This window comes from Cavia porcellus, unplaced genomic scaffold, assembly GCF_034190915.1.
Source record: "Cavia porcellus strain 051 isolate PalLab524CR breed Dunkin Hartley unplaced genomic scaffold, mCavPor4.1 scaffold_5, whole genome shotgun sequence".
NCBI lineage: Eukaryota > Metazoa > Chordata > Mammalia > Rodentia > Caviidae > Cavia > Cavia porcellus.
In genome coordinates, this window is record NW_026947488.1 from 44316781 (window position 1) to 44336807 (window position 20027).

Below are 20027 nucleotides of genomic sequence, written 5' to 3' on the forward strand. Positions count from 1 at the left end.
ACCTATCTCCCCAGAAGGATGCTTATCAAACTTTTTCCTGACCCATGTCCTCTAAAAATTTGTAAGGCCACCACCCATGGGGTCCTCCTGTGTGCCCAAAGGCCGAGAAGAGCAGACATTGCTGATTTTCCTCTGAGTTTGCTATCATTAGATGTCATCTATTTGACCTCTGTCCATAAAGATGCAGCTTTCCCTGGACTTCAGGATTTTCATTTTGGAAGCTTCCAAAACCACAAAAGCTTTAGTTAAATAAATTTGATATGCTACTCTCAGGTTCACCTGTTAAGAGGAACCTTGAACTTTTTCTCCCTACATGTACTGTACATCCATCAAAGCCCAGTTTGCAATGAATACATAATAACATGGGGAAACCATGGTGACAGAAGATATGAAAAAGGAACAGAAGTAATTCCAGAGTACTTGACAATGTAAAAGTAAGGCGACTGTTAAAAAGAGTAGAAATGGAAGGAAGAGGTTCAAGGTAACAGAAGCAGATCCAACTCAGTGGGGAGTCAAGACCCAACTTTAAACACCAAGAGAGTAAGAAACACAAGTTGAAGAATGCTATTTTAACTAAAACCAGGGACTAACTGAAGAACCATACCCCGTAATGTCAGTATCAAAATCATGGCTGTAGTTTGTAAGAGTTAAAATATTTATTTACTCACCAAATAGGTCAGTAATAGCCAACATCCTAAACTGACCAATTAAGTATTGGGAGACTGAATGTGTAACTTGTGTTATGACAATGACCAACAAGAAGATTTAAAAATATAAATAGTTCAGTAGTACCCTCCAAGGATTTGAGCAGAGGGTGTAGGAATGGTCTGTTTCGCCGTCTTTCCTCATTCTGTCTTTTTACCATAAGCCTATGTTACTCTTGGCAAAAAATGAAAATGTTGCTGGGTGTGGTGATGTATGCATGCAGCAGATCCAGGTTAAGGGATGGGAAAAGTTTGGAAAATCCTGCATACTGCAACACAGGGGTTCACAATCTACATCAATTACTTTGTTTACTGGAAATCGCATGGTAATGCCAAGTATCTAACCATAATTAGTTCAGTTTTTCACTCCTGTGCAAAACACCTATTACCACCACTTAGAATTCCTTTCTCAATGAGCAAATTCTGGCAACATCAATGTTCTCAGGGACTGCGGTCTAGTGTTATGCTTTTCAAACCTGTGTATATTAAGAACCAATGAGAGAGCCTGTGAAAACCCACAGTGCTGAGCCTCATTCCACAGAGTCTGTGGTTGCGGGCCAGGGGTAAGTCACCAAAAAGCTCCCCTGGGATGCTACAGGTCTCGGATGATGCCTGGAGCAGTGAACACTAAACAGTAGAAGTCTAAACTCTTCAGTCTTACATTCAAGGTGCTTCCTACTTACTAAAATCTTGACTATCCATTTTTTCTTCAGTAACTTCTGTTTCATTATTTTTTACTGTAACCCAAACAACTTTCTTCTTTTTTCCATAACCTAGCAGCCCTTTCCTGTCTCCATTATTTCCTCTGCCCAAACCTTTCCACCTTTAAGATACAACAACAGACACTTGGCCACCTCGTTGCCTTTATCTTTCTTAGAGACATGAGAACTTGAATCTTCATTTTTAACTATGTAGTTGTACTGCTTCATATCTGCCGTAGTCTAGAGGCTGCAGGATGTCTGTCCCTGACTGATGTCTGCAGATGACAGTATCTGGCAGAATGCTTCGTAAATAGTAAGGGCTCAATAGACATTGATGAGTAAATGAGTATATGGCTAGCAGAAGTGGCTGACCTGCTTGTTAGCAGTACAGTGCATGGTGCAAAAATCCTCTCCAATTAAATGAACTCTGCCAAGTTCAGTTCTGTGAAAATCTACTAAGCACCCTTGAGGACTCAGAAACTGGATTGCCCAAATTGCTTTGCAGGTTGTTTACTGTATCGCACAAGCAGTGGCACGTGGCAGCCCAGATAAAGAGATATGAAAAAGTGATCCCAAACCCAATATAAGAACCCAATAAAGGCTAGAATATATGGGAATGCGCCTGACACCCATAGGACCATTCAAACACAAGCGAGTGCAGACATACCATCGTCTGAGAAGTGACTATAAGTACATAGACACGTAAGGAATCTTGAACTAGTATTTGTGCATCTTGCTCATGTGAAAATTATATTTCTATACATAAAATACCACAGAAAAGTAAAGAGAAGAAAAGTGTATAGAGAAAAGCCCATGCTTTCAAATTTGTACTTAGTATTTTTTCATTTGTTCTTTCTTCAAAGCCATAGATCAAAGGGCTCCACATTGTTCCACAATCTATATATTTAGGACATTGTAAACACATTTTAAAGTATTATTTAGGGATGTTCCTAGAAGAAAAGCTACCATATAGATGCCAAGATATTACTTGTGTGTTAACAGTTAATAACATCAGTGTATGTATGCTTTTAGATAAATAAAATACATTTATTTCAGTTGTCCATTCCCAGAAAAGAAATGATCTTATTCTTTTGTCTCTTCCAAACCAACTTTTACCCCAAATCATAAAATCTAAGCTGCCTTTGGAAGAAATAACATTCGGCCTGATCTCATCTGACATTGTTAGTTTCCATAGAAACTCCCATAGAATGCTCCTGCGTGTCTGGAGTAAGTGCCTCTCCCATCAATTCCAAATGAGTTCAGAAAAGCCCTGCCTGGTGTCCGACATCTCCCAGCCCTGCTCCATCACAGAGGACAGAAGAACACTTAAGTCAGCATTTGTTACCTTTACCACAGGGCCGTCTCCATTATAGACACACAAACGAAAGATTAAACACTGGCTGGCACAATTAATTCTCCTCTAAGTAGGCTGCTCCCTGCAGGACTCTTGTTATAAATGTTCTATGATTCATGTTTGAAAAAAGTAAACAAAACAGAAAAATGGATGCAAAAGAAAAAGCCTAGATATGAGAAAAGGTACCCTGTGTCCCGTCAGTTTATATCATTATGTAATTACCATCAGCCTTCAAGGGTAATGTGGTTGTCTGTCTAGAAGGCTTTTCTTGTTTTCTCTGGGAGAAAGAAGAGAAAATAGCAGCAAAGAATTTCAGGACTTAGAGAAAGCACAAAGCTACAGGACATTTAAATGTTCTTTGTTTATCCGTACTCACTGGCACACCTGCTCAGCACACAGGTCTTCTTATGCAAACACTGAGAGAATAACACAAAATTAATCTATGGGAGAAAAGGTCGAGAAAACATCACCCGTGTGGAAGAGGCATAACTAAAGAAGTCACAAGGAGGCTCCTGGGCGACTGGAGATGTCCTGTTTCATCCTCAGGTTACCTGGTTGCACTTAGTTCCTGCAAATCCAAGGAGCTATTCACTTTTGACTTGTGTGCTTTACTAAATGCATATTAATTACACTCCAGTAAAGAGATTTTATACATAAACAAATAACGGATAAGACAAGGCACCAGGCAGCAAAGATATGCAGTCTGAAAAAGACAAATCCAATCATAGACTGCTAAGTTCCCTGCTGAACTCAGCTGGAAAGGTAAGTTAATAACAAGATCCAGGCCACTCATGAAAGATGCCAAAAACAGTGACTGGGAGTCTGAATTACATTCCTTCCTGCACACCAAGAAGTGTCCTGTCGGAGCCTTTCCTACTGACTTCATGATATAAACCAGCTGGTGTTGTATGGGGCACTGATGGGATTATATGCCCAATAATGCATCTCTGCAACTAGGGACTTTGCCAGTCCAGGAGGCCTGGTCCCCACTCTGCACAGGCCTTGGGATCAATGCTAGGTCAGCCATCGACTTCCTGGGCATTTTTGAAAGCAGGAGTTGGAAAGTCTCTTCAGACGCCCAAGGCTATAATAACGCCCAAGGTGTAGTTTGTTGACTGCTAGCAGTTGATTTTCCTTTACACTGAGAAATCTATTCTGCAGGATTAGAGTTGGCTTTTATCACCTTTAGTAGAAGGGATCTTAAGAACTATTTTATGTTTTCTTTAATATCATGGGTTTTATGTTTTCTTTAATACCCACAATATCTTTGTCCACCCAACTTTGTCACCTGCACCTGTGCACATCTGCCTGATGTCACTGCCACCAACTACTCTCTTTCAAAAATCATGTGCAAGCATTCCTTCTCCTGTCCACTCATCATCACCTGCTGTATAACAGACTAATTGTTCCTTACCCAAAATACTTGGAATCCTAAATGTTTCAGATTTTGGAATTTTACATATACCTAATGAGATACCTTCAGGATGGAACCCAAATCCAAAACATGAAATTCATGTGTGTATCATAGACACGCTACACACAGAGCCTGCTGGTAATTCTATACAGTATTTATAGTGTGCCTGCATCTGGACTGTGACCTGTCACAGGAGGTCAGGCATGGAGATCTCCAAATACCATATCATCTCAGCTCTCAAGAAGTCTTGGATTTTGCAGCATTTCCAATTTAGGATTTTTATGTTAGGCTCAACAATATTAGAATTCCCAGGCCAATAATTACACATCTCACTGACACCCACATTCTACGGGCTTCTCCTCCCTTTTGTTACCAGTATGGTCCTCAAGTCCCTTTTCCTTCTTATCCACCCCAAATCCCACTGTCTACCATGCTTCACAAAACTCCTGACTCTCTTGCTTCATTCTCGGCTCACTATGCTCATTTAACTAAGTCCTCACATACGGCCTCACTTAATTCTTCCTGGAATGAGCAAATATGGTCACAGAATTGGACCAGACTGGAGAAAAAGAGCACAGCCGGTCAATCTGTCCTATAAACTCCTAACCATAAACTTTGAATGAGTGCTCAAACATTGTCCAGTAATCCTTCAGTACGCTGACTCCTCTGTCACAGTGATTTCAAACATCCTATCTCTCCTTCTTGTGTCCCTTTCGATGGTAAGAATGCCCCAAACCTATTCCTTAAAAATGTATACTGAGCTCTGAATTTTCCTTACTTTTCCCTTAGACCACTTCCCACACCTCCATGCTGTAAAATTCAGTGGTCTCCTCATTGTCACCATCAATCAAACTGACAGCCTGTGATTCAAGGAACTACTCTCTCCTTGAAGGACTTCCTTGATGATAGTGATTGCATACTTTCCTGTGTTTTTGGAGGGGCTGATATTAGAATTTGAGCTCAGGACCTCATGCTTGGCAGGCAGGCAACTTTCCTGTTTTTTTTTTTTTTTTTTTCCTTCACTTCATCAGTCACTTGCCAGTTCTGTCCGGTTCTTAATGCCTACTTGTTCAAGCGATACTTCTCTGAATACCTTCTCCTCCTAGGGGGTCATACATGGCCCCAGAGCTTTAAATGCCATCTCTTTCTCCATTGCTCTCATCTCCATCTCTAGCTCTCACATATCCAACTGCGCCAAACTCATATATCCAACTACTTACTTGACATTTCCACTTGAATATTTAATAAACATATCTCTAGCTTAAGTATCTGGCTTCTCTTTCTTTGAATTTTTAGCACATTTGCAATATTTAATGATTGCCTGTATTGCAGTGAGTTGGCACATGTACATGCTGGTATATGCACACGACACATCTTGGTCCTTTTATGTCCCTTTTCCTCCTCCCTTCCTTCTATCTCTTGATCCCTTTCCTCATTTGCCAAAGATCTATCTCCCTGTTTCCTAATACCTGTCTTTTATTTTTCTCTTTATTTACACTTTAGGATTCTCAAAAAACAATCCACACAATACCTAACCTTCTGTTTCTGATTTATTTCACTTTTCATTGTGGTCTCAAGATGCATACAGTTCCCTACAAATGACTCAAACTCATCCTTCTTTATAGCACAGTAGTACTCCACTGCGTGTAAATATCATAATTTCTTTATTCATTCATCTGTTGATAGACACACAGACCACTTTCAAGATTTAGCTATTCTGTGTCACACTAGCTCTCACATAGCCAACTGTGCCAAACTCATATATCCAACTACTTACTTGATTGATATGTGAGAGCTAGTAGACAAGTATCACTGTAATGTGATGCCTATAGATCTTTTCAGAAGCTATCTAGTAAGGGAACAGCTGGGTTGAAAGGAATGTTTTTTGGGACAATCCTATGCCCATCTCAATAATGATTGTACTAGTTTACACACCAACCAACAATACAGAAGGACTCCTTTTTCCCCACTCTCACCAGCATTCATTATTATTTCATTTCTTGGTGATGACCATTCATTCTGGACTAAAATGGAACCTCAGTGTTGTTTTAATTTCCATTTCTGTAACGGACAACATCGAACACTTCCAGGTACTTACTGGCCATTTGCACTTCTTTTTCTGAGAGCCTTTGGATCTTTGCACTTGTTCTTCTCTCTGTCCAGAAAGTACTGTCCCTATAAACCCAGCTTTTCATCATCTGGGCCTCAGCTTATAGGTTGCTTTTGTGTACAGTCTTGCTTGATCATACATCCAGATGAGTCACCTATGCTGTAACAGTGAGCTACCATCACATCACCACAAATTATGTCCTGAATGCGTACCTCGACATGAACTAATCTTGTGCTTACATTTGGTTACTTGTATATTATATCTCCACCTACAGAAAGGATTCCTCTACATGAGCAAGGATATGTCTTGTTCATTGTTCTCTTCCAAGGGCTTAGCACCTTGCTTGGTACACGGTAGATACACAATAAATATTTGCTAAATGAGTGAATATAACCGCATACATAGAATACAAAAAGTGACCATTTAGAAAACATTAAAGAAAAGGAAAATAAAAGTTCTTTTCAGGTGAACATCATTATGTTTCATATTAAAACATTAAGAAAAAGTCTGAAACTCATCTTTGGCTGAGAAAAATAAAATTAAAATCAGATACATTTTGATCATTTCAAGTTGATTATAATTTGGCTAAGAAGTAAAATGAAATCGGCTTTTCACTTCAGCACCACCTGACTTTGATAATACAATCCCTCTCTCTGGCACTCAGGGGCATAAATCACACCTGTGAATTAATCAATTATTTTGATGTGAAAAGAAAAGAATCATATCCAGCATCAAACACAAATAAATATAAGACAAACATATGTTCACACAGTTTTATCTATTGGATAATCAGAGTAAACAAGACAAAGCAGTATTTTGGCAGTAACTTCTGTATAATTAGATATTTCCAAATAATTCTAAGGGACTGCTTTTCTCCTGTCATTATTTATTTTTGTCCCCTTCAGAATTCACACCATGTACATAAAACGTGCACCCACTTTTATCACTCTGGTTTTTACTAAAGAATAATATTATTTGATGGTAATATATGATCCATGAAAATAAAGACTTGATCTTAACTTTTTTGTATTGCATCAAATGTTAAAAACCATGTATTAACTTGACTCACTCAAAGCTACCATTGTTCAATTATGTAAGTGAAGCCTTCACATTTCTGTTAAAGAATTCCCCTAATTTGGCTTTAATTAAAAAAAAGTTGGCTTCATCACGTGAACTCATATACAGAGTGATGAGATTCTAAGTGGTTTTCTGGCTTAATCCTGCCTGCTATTTTGAACAATGGACAATTGGGAAAGAAACAGGGGTCATTCCCTAAAGTTGCCAAATTCACCAACTCATGTTTCTCATACAATATATTACCTTAGGCTATATGAAATTCTTGATTATCCAACAGGGGATTTGAACATTAACAAAGTAAAGATTAAAGCTCTCTAGAATTTACTTTGGGGCTGGACTCTGCTTATTTATTTCTCTCTCAGTTGTATTCTGCTTAAGCCATATATCCCAATTTGGGAATAATATCCATCCATAAATGCACTTGTAATTCTTTTCCTATTTGCTACTTTCTAATTCCTGAATAAAGGCAAAGTGTTTAATAAGTGTAAAATGTAACAGGGCCCAGAACTCTTATTATTATTTACTTATTTATCTATTTATTTATTGGTGCTAGAAATTGAATCCAGGATGCGCTCCCACTGAGCTCTAATACCAAACCTTTTATTTTAGACTCTGAGATAGGATCTCAATGAACTGCTGACTGAAACGTGTGATCTCCTCCGTGCTGGGATCACAGGCAGGGGCCATGATGCTTCCTGGCCTCAGCACCTTCAGTTAAGTTACCCTTGCCTCCAAAGTCATTCATCTAGCAGAGTCTGTTTCTTCTCCTCTGAAATCTGGGCCACTCTACAACTTACGCTGGTGAGTAGAATAGGCAGAAAGGCTGGTGTGGGCTTTGGACATCTAACTCTGAGCAATCTGCTGTTGCTACTTCTGTCATGTCAATGAGCCTGAACTAGCCTCCTGGAGATACATGGAGAACTATCCTGCAAGAGATACACGGAGAAGAAATGAACCATTCCAATCAAGGCCATGCCAAACCAGCCAGCCAGAGCGATGAGCGTCCCTCTCTCCCCGGTAACTTGTCCTTAGCCTCACAGCCCATTTTCCCAGCTCTGCCTGCTGTGCACTGAACCATATCACCCCCATCCCATTCCCTAACCCTGGTATACAGAATGTGACTGCTTCTGGAGACAGAGCCACTACAAGGGGGGTGTGGTTAGAGTGCAGCCATTAAGACAGGAAATGTGGGTGCACATAGAGAACAGGACGGAGCACAGAGTGGGCAAAGCTCCCGGGAGAAGACCGGGAGAGAGTAGCCACCTGGAAGCCAGGGAAAGAGGCCCTAGGGGAAAACTCAGGAAAACACAGCTGCCATACCTCAACCTGGGACTTCCAGATCCAGAACTGAGCCCCTCGGACTGTGGTTTTTTTGTTATGGAAGATCTAGCTGATTTTCACTGGGTGGGGGTGGGGGGGTTAAGGGGATGAGGAGTAAATTTCCCAGCTCTTTTCCTGATAATCAGTCAGACAATCCTTTTGCTAATCTTTAAAAAAAAAAAAAAAAAAAAAAAAAAACTGTACCTAAAAAAATACTCACATTTGCTCTTTTTAAAAAAAGTTCCTGGTGGTATTAGATATTAAAACAGGACCTTGTACATATTATACAAGTACTGTACCACTAAGCACTGTACCACTAAGCTAGATCCTCAGACCTTTTTATTTCGTGTTTATCTTGCTATGCTGTCCAGGCCAGTCTTGAAAGTTCAATCCTTCTGCCTCAGCCTCTTCAATAGGAGGGATTATGGATGTACGCCATGTTTGTGTAAAACAAAATGCTTTATTTTAACTGTATGAAACAAAATAAAAACTTTGCTATTCAGGGGGAATATTTATAAAATAAATAAATCAATAAATTGCACATCCAGTGCCACTCTGAGAGGAAATCTCTGTCAAGTTGGTTATGACTCCTTGCCTTGTGCACTTTAGTTGCAGACATTCCCCACTCCATGGTGGCCAATATGACAGGCCTGGGGTGTGTACAGAGCACAAGCACTCTTTCTGCAGTTATACGGATTGCAGTCTCTTCCTTTGAGGAATTTCTTATCTGCAATTGACATGAAAGTGCACATCCACAGAGAGGAGGCTCTTTCTGGACCTACTGAATGGGATTCTAATATTGCCAGTGCTTTTGCTCCTTTAAGGAAATAAAATACTGTGGTGAATGAATTAGACTGAAGGTTATCATGTGTACTTCTTAGAATCTTAGAAAAAGGGTCATCAGTCAAGAGCGACACTTACGGTTTACCTGATTAAAATAACAGCTATCGCTTTTTGAGCATCTCCTACATTTCGGATGCTCTCTAAGAGTTCTCAGCTCTAGTTTATGTTGCTTGAATCAGAAAGGAATTTTATTCTTGCAATGATTTCATAAACATCAACCATGCCTTGAAGATGGAGTTATCCTGCCCTCACAGGTGAGCTGGTCCTTGGGTCAGATCAGAGGACACCTGTTGCCCCTCAGGATCTGCTTGTTGGAGATATCTCAGCATCTTGTGGCTGAAATTCCAGAGTGGATTCTTCTTCCAAATGCTCCAGTCCAACAGTTCCAGGGCAGGGGCCGGCGGCACACCAATCTAACTGTCTTTCTGAAGCTCTTAACCTAACCCTGGCCAGTACATCTCCTTTCTCCCCCACACACAGGAAACCCAGAAATTAATGTGCTGTGTCCTTGTGGATGGACATGGGTTTTTTACTCAAGCCCACTTTCCTGCCTTGTTGTATTTGCTTAATACAAACAGTTCACCTTGCACAGTAATTTGAAGAGTTTTAACTCAGTGCCCCAAGTACATGAGTCTTTTCTACACACACATGTTCACCTATACCACCTGCTTCTGTCTTGTATGAGAATCAGTGGAAAGACATGAGTTTGTTTCTTATACTTTCCCCTTGTGAGGCGTCTAGGGGTTAAAACTATTTTCTCACATCTATAAGCAGTAACCTCTCAGCTTCCATCGGATAAGGACTTGAAGGACCATCTGGGAATACTTAAAGAGTAATTGCTGAGGAGTCACACTGAAGAGTTTTTTTCCAAAAGGAAAATCCCACATTGTCTCCATGACTCTCAAAGGAATGGATCAGAGGTCAAGCATACTGGAAACAAATGTGACTCATCCCAGCAAACTCACTTACTTCCCTCCTTGCTCTCTCTCAGTTCCATCTGACTTCTTCCTAATTTTAATGCCTGTAGGGCAACTTTCTCCCATAGGAATGTTTTTAAGAAATTATATATGCAATTGAAGATGACAACTAATACAGTTGCACATTATGCATAAGTAGAATATCATCTAGTTATCACTGCAAATAAGAAGGTTGCACATTTGTTTTTTTTCCAAAAGGTTCCTGGAGCATGGTCCTTTGGAATTCTGATGAGCAGCTTAAACCCAGCAGCCTGAGCTAGCATGGCTCTGAAAACCACCAATGGAGCTCTCAAACCAGGCAGTGATTTTAAATCACAGCGGCTTCTGGATTGTAGCGTGCACAGAACAACCCCACATGCACCAAATGGCTATTCCCTGGGGTTGTTGATTTCCCCTGAAGTGCAATAGCAGAATTGAAGAATCACCACAGGACCAAACAGTGATAAAAGCAGAAAGAAGAGTCCCAGATAGACAAAATAATACTGGGGGAAAAAAAAAAAACACAGTTGGAGGGCTCTGAACATACTTTACTAAAAGACAATGTAATCTAACGATAAGTAAACAGAATGGAACAGAATTAATAGTCAAGAAATAAATCCAATGCAGGGTGTGGGGGTACATGCCTGTATCATTCTGGGATGATAATGCAGGAGGATCACAAATGTGAGCCCAACCAATGCAGATTAGCAACACAGAGATACCCTGTATCAATCTGTGATGTAACTGGATATAAACCCCCAGGAGATAGGTAGATAGATAGATAGATAGATAGATAGATAGATAGATATGATTTTTTTTTTTTTTTTGGTACCGGCATTGAACTCATGACCTCACGCTTGCCAAGTAGGCATTTGTGCCACTGAACTAAATCCCCAGCCCTATATATATGATTTTTAAAAAGAAAAAGAGAGAAAAATTGATACATCAAACAGTCATAGTCAACTGATTCTTGACAAGAGTCTCAAGACAATGAAGAAAGAATAGTTTCTTCAATAAAGTCCTGGGACAACTGATTCTATAAAGGTAAATATGACAGCTAAAACCATAAAATGCTCAGAAAAAATATAGGGATAAATCTTCATGATCTTAGATTTTTAAGCCTGAAAATGAGTGGATTTTAAATACATCAATGAAAGAAGGTACAGAAAAGAAAAATTTAACTATTAAAATTAAGATTTTTGTATATCACACATTTTTCAAGAAAGTAAAAATATTGCCTATAGAATAGGAGAAAATATTTACAAGCCTGGATCAAGTATCTAGAACATATAAAGAACTACAACTAATTCAACAATAAAAGGCCAAAAATTCACTTAAAAATGGAGAAAGCACATGATTAGAATATTTCTTCAAGGAAAAATAAAAATAAGCAATAAGTAAGTGAAAATATATACAATATCATTAGTCATTAGGAAATATAAACAAAAACCACCATGAGGCACCAGTTTCCTGGGAGGAAGGCTATAATGTAAAAAAAAAAAAAAAAAAAAAGAACAAAAGAAAAGGACTGTAACAACTGTTGGCAAAGATGGGAAGAAACTAGATTGGCACTTGCATGGTTGCTGATAGAGATGTAAAATGGTACAGACACTTTGAAGGTTCATAATTACTCCAAGACTATAAGGTTACTGCACAACTCAGCATTTCTCCTCCTAGATGCGTACTCTAAAGAACTGAAAACAGACTCAAATATCTGTATGTACACATATCTACAGCAGTACTATTCACAGCAGCCAAAAGATGGAAAAGTCAGTTGCCTATCAATACATGAATAGATAAACAACTCATGGTCGACACAATAGTACTATCCAAATATAGGAAGGAATGAAATACTGATCAGTGCTAAGGTATGAATGAATTTTAGAACACCATGCCTCATAAGAGAAGCTAATCATACCGTATGACTCTATTTTCATGAAATATTTAAAAGGGGCAAATCCACAGAGACTGTTTGGACTCGGTTGCTAATGGCAGGAAAAGGAAGGTGAGAGGCAAAGGGTGCTTGTGTGGGGTCTTTCTGAATGATGAAAGTATTTCAGAACAGGACAGAGGTGGCAAAAAATTGTGAATGTGCTAAGTTACACTGAATTGTTTACTTTAAAATGACTAACTCTGATTAAGCGTGTTTCAGTTAAAAAAGAAACAGAAGAGAAGAAAAGATAAGGCAAAGCAACTCAAGAGTCTCCAGCAGTGGCGAAGCCAGTGGGAGGGGCAGAAGTGGGTACTGGGCAAGGCAAGAGGGCTGGACACTATGAAAGGAGGAGGAAGTGAGAAACAAGCCCAGAATCCACAGGATGCCCTGTCCTCGGTGCAGGAGGGCCCCAAAGCGAGGACAAGGTGGCACATCAGTCCTTCCAGTAGCCTTGATTGACTGATTGATTGATTTTGAAGTCTTAGAGAAGGATACAGAGAAAAGAAAAATAAGGGCGATGGAAGGGGAAGGAGGAAGGCAGAAGAGAAAGAAGACAGTGCTCGGAATTACAATAGGACAGGTCTTATGGGTATCATTTTTTTTGGCAGTATCTTCCAAATCCAGTGAAATAGGTGATTCTGTGCCCACTTCACACCCGAGGACGTGAAGGCTTCAGCCTTCAGAGGTCACATTTGCCCTACCACACTATGATCCCCAGGGTGTAAGAGGTCACCAGCTCTCCAGTCAACTTCCAGTCACATGAGAGAAGGAAGTTCGAATTCTCTAGACTATTGAATTACTCAGGAACCTGGAAAACACTGCCTTAACATCCATTCTGTCAGCGTATTCTTCCCGAGGTGACTGCTTTCTCCCAGCTCCCTGACTCCTCACTGTAAGAGTCCTCTGCCATCCGGAAAGGGTCAGCGGATCTCACATCAGCACACTTAGACACAGAGCCCCTGGCCTCTCCTCACACTGCTCTCTTTCAGTGTGGGTGACACTTGATCCCCCACCCGCTGCTCCAAGGCCACACAATATGGAAAGGAATGAAGCAGCTGAGCTGCAAGGTGGCTGCAGCCCAAGGTCACTGGCTGCTTCCTCTCCCGGGAAAGTTAATTTTAGTCCTCATTCTCTGCAAGCTGCTTGCCCCTACCTGAGGACAGTCCAGGCAAGCAGCCTGCTCCTCTTTTCATTTCGGAAACATAAAAGATGCTCCAAATCCAACAGTTTCTGTGGGCTTTAAGTATTTTGTTGATATACCCACCCCGCAAAAGCAAATCAAGAAGCTAAACTCAATTTGTTCATTTCCCCCACTTCCTCTTACAGAAACAGACCAAACAAACAAAGGATTTCCACTGTTGAGGGGTGGGATCTGTATTTCACATTGAAAAAGACTGAGGATATTTCATTTAAATGGGAGCGTGGAGACAGATGAGAGGACAAGAAATCCTGTCTCTAGAATTTGGACATTCTTGCCCTTGCAATGGTTCTTGGGCTCTTCAGTCAGGGATACCTCAAAAGCCACACACTCCTCACAAGACACGGAAAGCCAAATGACAAAATGTAAGGGCAACAGACTGCTTTTCTGTACCAGGCTGTCAATTTTTTCCAGTTTCCTCAAACCTGGAGGGGAAACAATAAATAACAATGCTAATTCAACCTTTTAAAAGTTGAAATAAAAAAAACAGGACAAGCCTTAAGCATTTGCTTAGGGTAGAAAACTGACATTTTGTTTTCAAATGTAGCCTGTTATGGTGTTTGCTTAATGCTTCTCTAACATATTTTAAAATAAATAAGGATGCTTTTATTTTAAAATATATACATTCATAAGGTATGTGAGTACAGCCATAGAGCTGCCATCTAGATCCTGTAAATGCTAACTTTTTTGGATACCTAGCCCTTTATCCAATCAGTTTTTAAAAGTATATTCCGCAGCAGAACTGAGCACCCTTCACCTAAACTCTTACAGGACTGGTATTTCAGTCTTTTCTGGTTGAAGATTGTGACTTTGCAAAACAAAGATGAGAAAGAAAAGTAAATTGATGTTCTTTACATCCCTACTGTCAGAGGGGTCCAAGGTGAAGTAAAGATGAGACTTCCAGCAGAGGAGGAAAATCTTCCTCTAAAAACTGGCAAGAGCAGTATTTGGTGCAATGCTTACCTTAGTAACTGTTAAGAAAATCATCTTTAAAAGGCCATGGTGTTGGCCTCCACCCCCCTTTTATGTCCTTTCTTTCCTTAATTTAGTTTGAAAAAGAACGCAAGTCAGCCATGGAGAACAAGCCATAGATCCAGAAAGAGCCACCTATGGAAAGACTGGGAGAAAAGCCCTGGTTGTTTGACAAAGTGGAAAACTCTTTTCTGAACAAGGAATCCTTGGTTGATAAAACTATGGCCTTTTTCAAGAGGAGTGAAGAGTTAGGAAATTCTTCCTCTTGTTTTTGCTTTTGCTCTCTTATGTTTCAACTCCACAAATCGAGACAGGGAAGCCCAAGAATGGGCATGCACGCCCTTTGATAATGCCTCTGGTAGGAAAGGGGGGAAAACACGGGCAAGTAAGTGGAGGCCAGGATTGTCATTCCAGGCCTAAGCAGAAGACTTTGGGTTTTGATAGGAGGTACCCAGCCCAGCCCAGGAGAGGTGGGTGCTGTGCAGAAGTGGGCCCCAGGCAATCAGTCTGTGGTCATGCTAACCCACTGGCAGCAAGGCTCAAAGAACTGGTTGGCAGTGCATGGGCAGTGGCAACAGAGAGGGTCTCTGCAACAGATGTATTTCCCCCAAACAGTGCAACATTTTCTTCTCCTAGTGTGACTTTAACACTCTTCTCACCAAGAGGTGGACTCTTAAGTCTCCTTCTTAAATGAGTCAGGCTTGTGGATCCTCTGGAACCAAAAGAATGTGATGGAAGTGATGAAGTATGGCTTCTTAGTTCAGGTCATAACTCAATGTTCCTTCCACCCTGTCAGCAGGAATGACCACACAGAGGACCCTGTTAGCAGTCCACCTGTTCTGAGGCCACCAGGCTGTGAACAAGGTCACAAGCTGTCCTTGAAAAGAGACCCTGGGAAATTCTTCTGTTAGGATTTACCTCCTGGAAAAACCAGGGGCCTTTTCTTCTTCTCCTTACTTCCAATAAAACCTCTCAACTTCAAAAATAAAAAAGACCCCATAAGTGAAATCCTGGGATTGCTCGAAGAAAGAGAAATGCACAGGGGGCCTCTTGCTCCTCCAATGTCAGCTGCCACCTGCCTGCAACTGCATGGAGAGATCCCACACTGGAAATGCGTAGCCAATCCCTCCCCAAATTCCTGACCTGCTGAAGAACAAAGCATTGAAAAGGAGACTGCTACTGCCAAATCACTACATTTTCAGGCAGTTTCTTACACAACCTTCAAGAACCAGAACGAATCCCAGTGTATACAGAGAATCCCTTCCTATACTGCGAAGTGATACCTTTGGAGCTGCTCTGTTTGGCCACTATCTGCCTTTCTTGTATAGTTAGCAATGCAGCTTTTTATATGCAACTACCAACATTCTTCTAGAATCTTACACACACACACACACACATAATTTTTTTAGACCACCAGAAAAAAAACATTCTTTCCTCTTTAAAATTTTTCTTTATTCTACCCTCCACTCAGACCCATATTCTTTCCCAAATTTTCAATCCTAATGGTTATCAATAACACCACAGTGGTCAAAAACCCAGTCGTTTTAACCTTAATTCTTGCTAACAGGGCTTCTGATTCAGCAATGGCTCATTTGGAACGGATCAACTCACTTTCTCTGGGCAACCATTTGCCTCATTTCTTTTGCGGGTAGGGTAACTCCAAAACACTGACAAAGAATTTTATGTACAGGGCAGTAAAATTGTTACCAGAGTTTTTCTTTAATCTTTTAAACTGGCACTGTCCAATACAAATGTCATTTTGAGTTTTTCTGTTTTTGTTTTTTGCACTTGAAATATCACTAGTCTATGAGTTGAGACTTGTTGTAAATATACAAACACACAATAAAAAATACATAACAGATGAAAAAGAGCCTAATATTTCACTATGTTTCTACTGGTTAAATGCTGAAATGACAATAATTTAGATATGCAGGAGTAACTACATTATTCAATTAATTTTACCTGGGATCCTAAGCAGCCCAGTCTCCAGTTTGGGTTGCTATCACCTACTCACTTTCTTTAGTGAGGCAACAAGAAAATGTAAGTGTGTGAAGTGTGATATGCTGCTCACGTGATCATTCTTTTGGAAGGCACTGCTATATTTAATTGAAGGAGCCTAAGGAAAGGGCCTAAAAAGTTTGAAAAATACTTTCCACAAGTGAACTATCAGGAAATAATTTTTTAAAAGGAAATAATATACAAGATAGTTACATGAGAACAAAAAATTACAGTTTATTTTTTTTATTTATTTATTTATTTATTTTTAATCGGTACCAGGGATCGAACTCACAACCACCTGCTTGCAAGGCAGGTGCTTATGCTGCTGAGATAAATCCCAGCCCCCCAAAAAAATTAATAATAAATGACTATGTGTCTTAGAAATGTTTCTAGCAAGAATAACTGGCAATAGTAATAATCACACGATGGTTTTGCTTCTTTTCACAGAGCATGAAATCATTATTCATTTCAAGAAAGCTTTGAAGTACTAGATCTTACTTTTCAAACTTAATAAATGCAGAAATTCTATTCACTGAAAATGATCTAGGTGTCTCTCAACACTGCAATCATTTGAGGACTTGGATTTTTAAAACAGTAGCTTATTGGATTCTCAATGGAAGGAAATATATTTTACGCAGTTCCTGAAAGTCCTTAACTTATACCAGGAAATGGCCCAGGAGATGGAAAATATGCATGATATAGGAGGAGGTAAGTGAGATGGTGACCAGTGTGCCCACCTCCTGATACCCCACGGCACCCAAAATCTCTTAAGTGGAGCCCACTCCACCAATGGAGTTGCTTCACCTGCACTGAATGGAATCGAAGTGTCTGGAAGTCTACAGCCTCTTGCCCAACTGCCAACAGCCAGTGACTGACAGGGGAAGGGGAAAGCTGGGTCCTGTTGCCTGGAAGTCTTGGATTAGCTGTGGGCCGAGCTCTCCCAGTGATCAGGCCAAGCAGGCATTCTGTCACAATAACTGCCCTCCCCTTCGCCACTCACCGTTTTCCCTAGGAGCACTGACTTCTCCGGGACTTGTACAAAAACTCTCCTCTCATGTTGGCTTAGTTCGAGATTCCTAGCTTGTATGAAAGTGCTCTAAGAAGATGAGAGACCACAGGCTCCTGGGGCTGCTGCTGTGCCATGAATAAGAGGGTCTAAAATTCTCAAGGGATTTTTAAAAAATGCGATAGCCACAGCTTAATAAGCTAGCAGTACCTCTGTTCCTAAAGACCAGGGAAGCAGCCCTAGCACGCAGCTCTTCAATTTAGAAAAAAAATGATAATAGTTGATCTGATGCGTGTGTGAGAGAGAAGTCAAGATAGCATGGAAAGCTCCAAAGTACAGATGCGAAGAAATGGAAGTCAACACCAAAGCTGAGTGAGCTGCACAACTAACACTAGTAAGTTTTAGATATAATCCTTATTTAGTAACAGTTGAAGAATCAATCAGAAAGGAACAAAGTACCCGTTAGGCTGACTTGTAGAAAGAGTCTTCCAACCTAAAATACCATAGGGGAAAAAGTGACCAAGTGTTGGTTTCTTTATTTTTCAATCTATAGAGTGGCTTTCAGTTGAATTAGACTAATAAATTCTTCTTTACTAAAAGTCATATTCTCTGTCTAATAAGAATATTTTTTGGTTCTTTTCTTTTATTCTGAATAACCACTTTGAAGATGATACACAGGGAAATACTTATTGTTAGTCTCTTATTATTTAATTATTTTTTATTTTTTCATAAAATAATTTAAAAATCACTCTAAAGTTAATGATACAAGGTAAGGATAATTTATCCAAAAATGGTCATTTTGCTATAGATACAAAGTGTAGATTTTTAAAAACAACACCAACTATAAGCTAAGCTCAATATGACACAAATAAGCAAGATCCAAATACAACCACACAGAGATTCATTTATAACCAGAATGCCTACTGAAGACTTGAACACATTTAGGACTAACATAAGGTTAGAATTGTTCTCTGTTCAGAATATGGGGGAATAAATCAAGCACTTCAAGATAAAGCCAGGAAAGTCAGATTCCAGGATCTACAAGTTTGCAATTTCAAGTGTGAGAAAACTTATAAAAATAATAAAAGAATAATTTTAAAAACTCATAATTCAAGATATCTAACATTTGGATAATGCCCAAGAATGAGATGCAATGCCTTTATTTTTTTTTAATTTTATTTAAAGGAGAAAAAAAACAGTATAAGGGAACAAGAAATACAGAATTTCAAAAAAAAAAAAAACAGTAAGAAATCACTAGTTAATAGATTAGGTATTGTCATCTTAAAAATAGTTGTTCAAGTTACAGGATTAAAGCATACAAAGTGGACATTCAAACAGTGAGACTAATGCCTTTATCTTTAAGAGAGGATGGAGAGAAAAAAGAGAAGTTTTGTTTTGTTGTGGGAAGGGCAAGACTAACACAAGATAATGAGCAAATCCAATCAAGTCTTTGGGGAGGGGGCATGAGGCAGGGCGGATTGTAGGACATCTGTTACCCTAGGATCTACTGCCACCCGAAGTCTTTGTAAAATCAAATGCACAACACTTATACCACTTAACATAAAGAAAATTCTTCTTTAAGTATGGGGAAGTTTAGTGTTTCTTAAAATACTTAACAAGCAGTTCCTCAGCTTTTTTTTTTCTTTTTTTCTTTTTTTAACTCTCGAATCAAGTGTTTATATTCATTAAGCATATGATTCTTCATGAGGACCATTTATAGTACAGCTGATAAAAAGTGACCACTTTAAGGATAATTCGACTATTATACAGGGAAAGAGAATAGTCCAGAAAAATGCAATGAAAACAAAGTAAAGAGCAGAAATATGTCTACAGCAATTTAAGGTCCTAAAATTATTCAGCACCCTTCGACTCTGCTTTGTCTATGAAGACAAGGTTTATGAGTCATCCTTAGAGGGTAGTAAAATATAGTGTTCTCAACTAAAAATAGGCAGGAACATTCACTAATAAATCTACTTTTTGGATATAATCATGTCATCATTAAACACTGATCACTTGGTGAAGTGTCAGGTTATGTGATTCTTTCCCTCCCCTTGGAGAAAGGCCGGAAGAAATTCAGCCACAGGCACTGCCAGGAGATAATGAAATATCTGACATGACATGCAGCTGGGTAAAGAATAAAACACTGATGCTAAGTGCCTGGGACCAGAGTCCACCTATAGGAAGGAACAGCAAAATTGCTAGTTTGCATCATCACAACAAAAATAATGTCATATCCCTCAAAGGCAGAAAGGATAGGTAATGTGAAAATTCTTAAATAAGACAGCAATAAAAAAAATTTGAATTTATGATTAGAGTCAGGAGAAGAATAGATTTTCATATTCGATAGAAATCTGCTTTACTATGAAGCACTGGTGAGTTCCACTTTTAATAAAATAAAGCATACACATAAAGAAATATCTGGTTCCCTTTTTGGCATTTCA

At 39.5% G+C, this 20027-nt stretch overlaps 1 protein-coding gene across 6 annotated transcripts in view; it reads right to left on the reverse strand.

Moving 5' to 3' along the window:
- Plcb4 (phospholipase C beta 4) overlaps positions 1-20027 on the reverse strand; it is a 355157-nt gene that overhangs the window by 200775 nt on the left and 134355 nt on the right. The window lies entirely within an intron of this gene.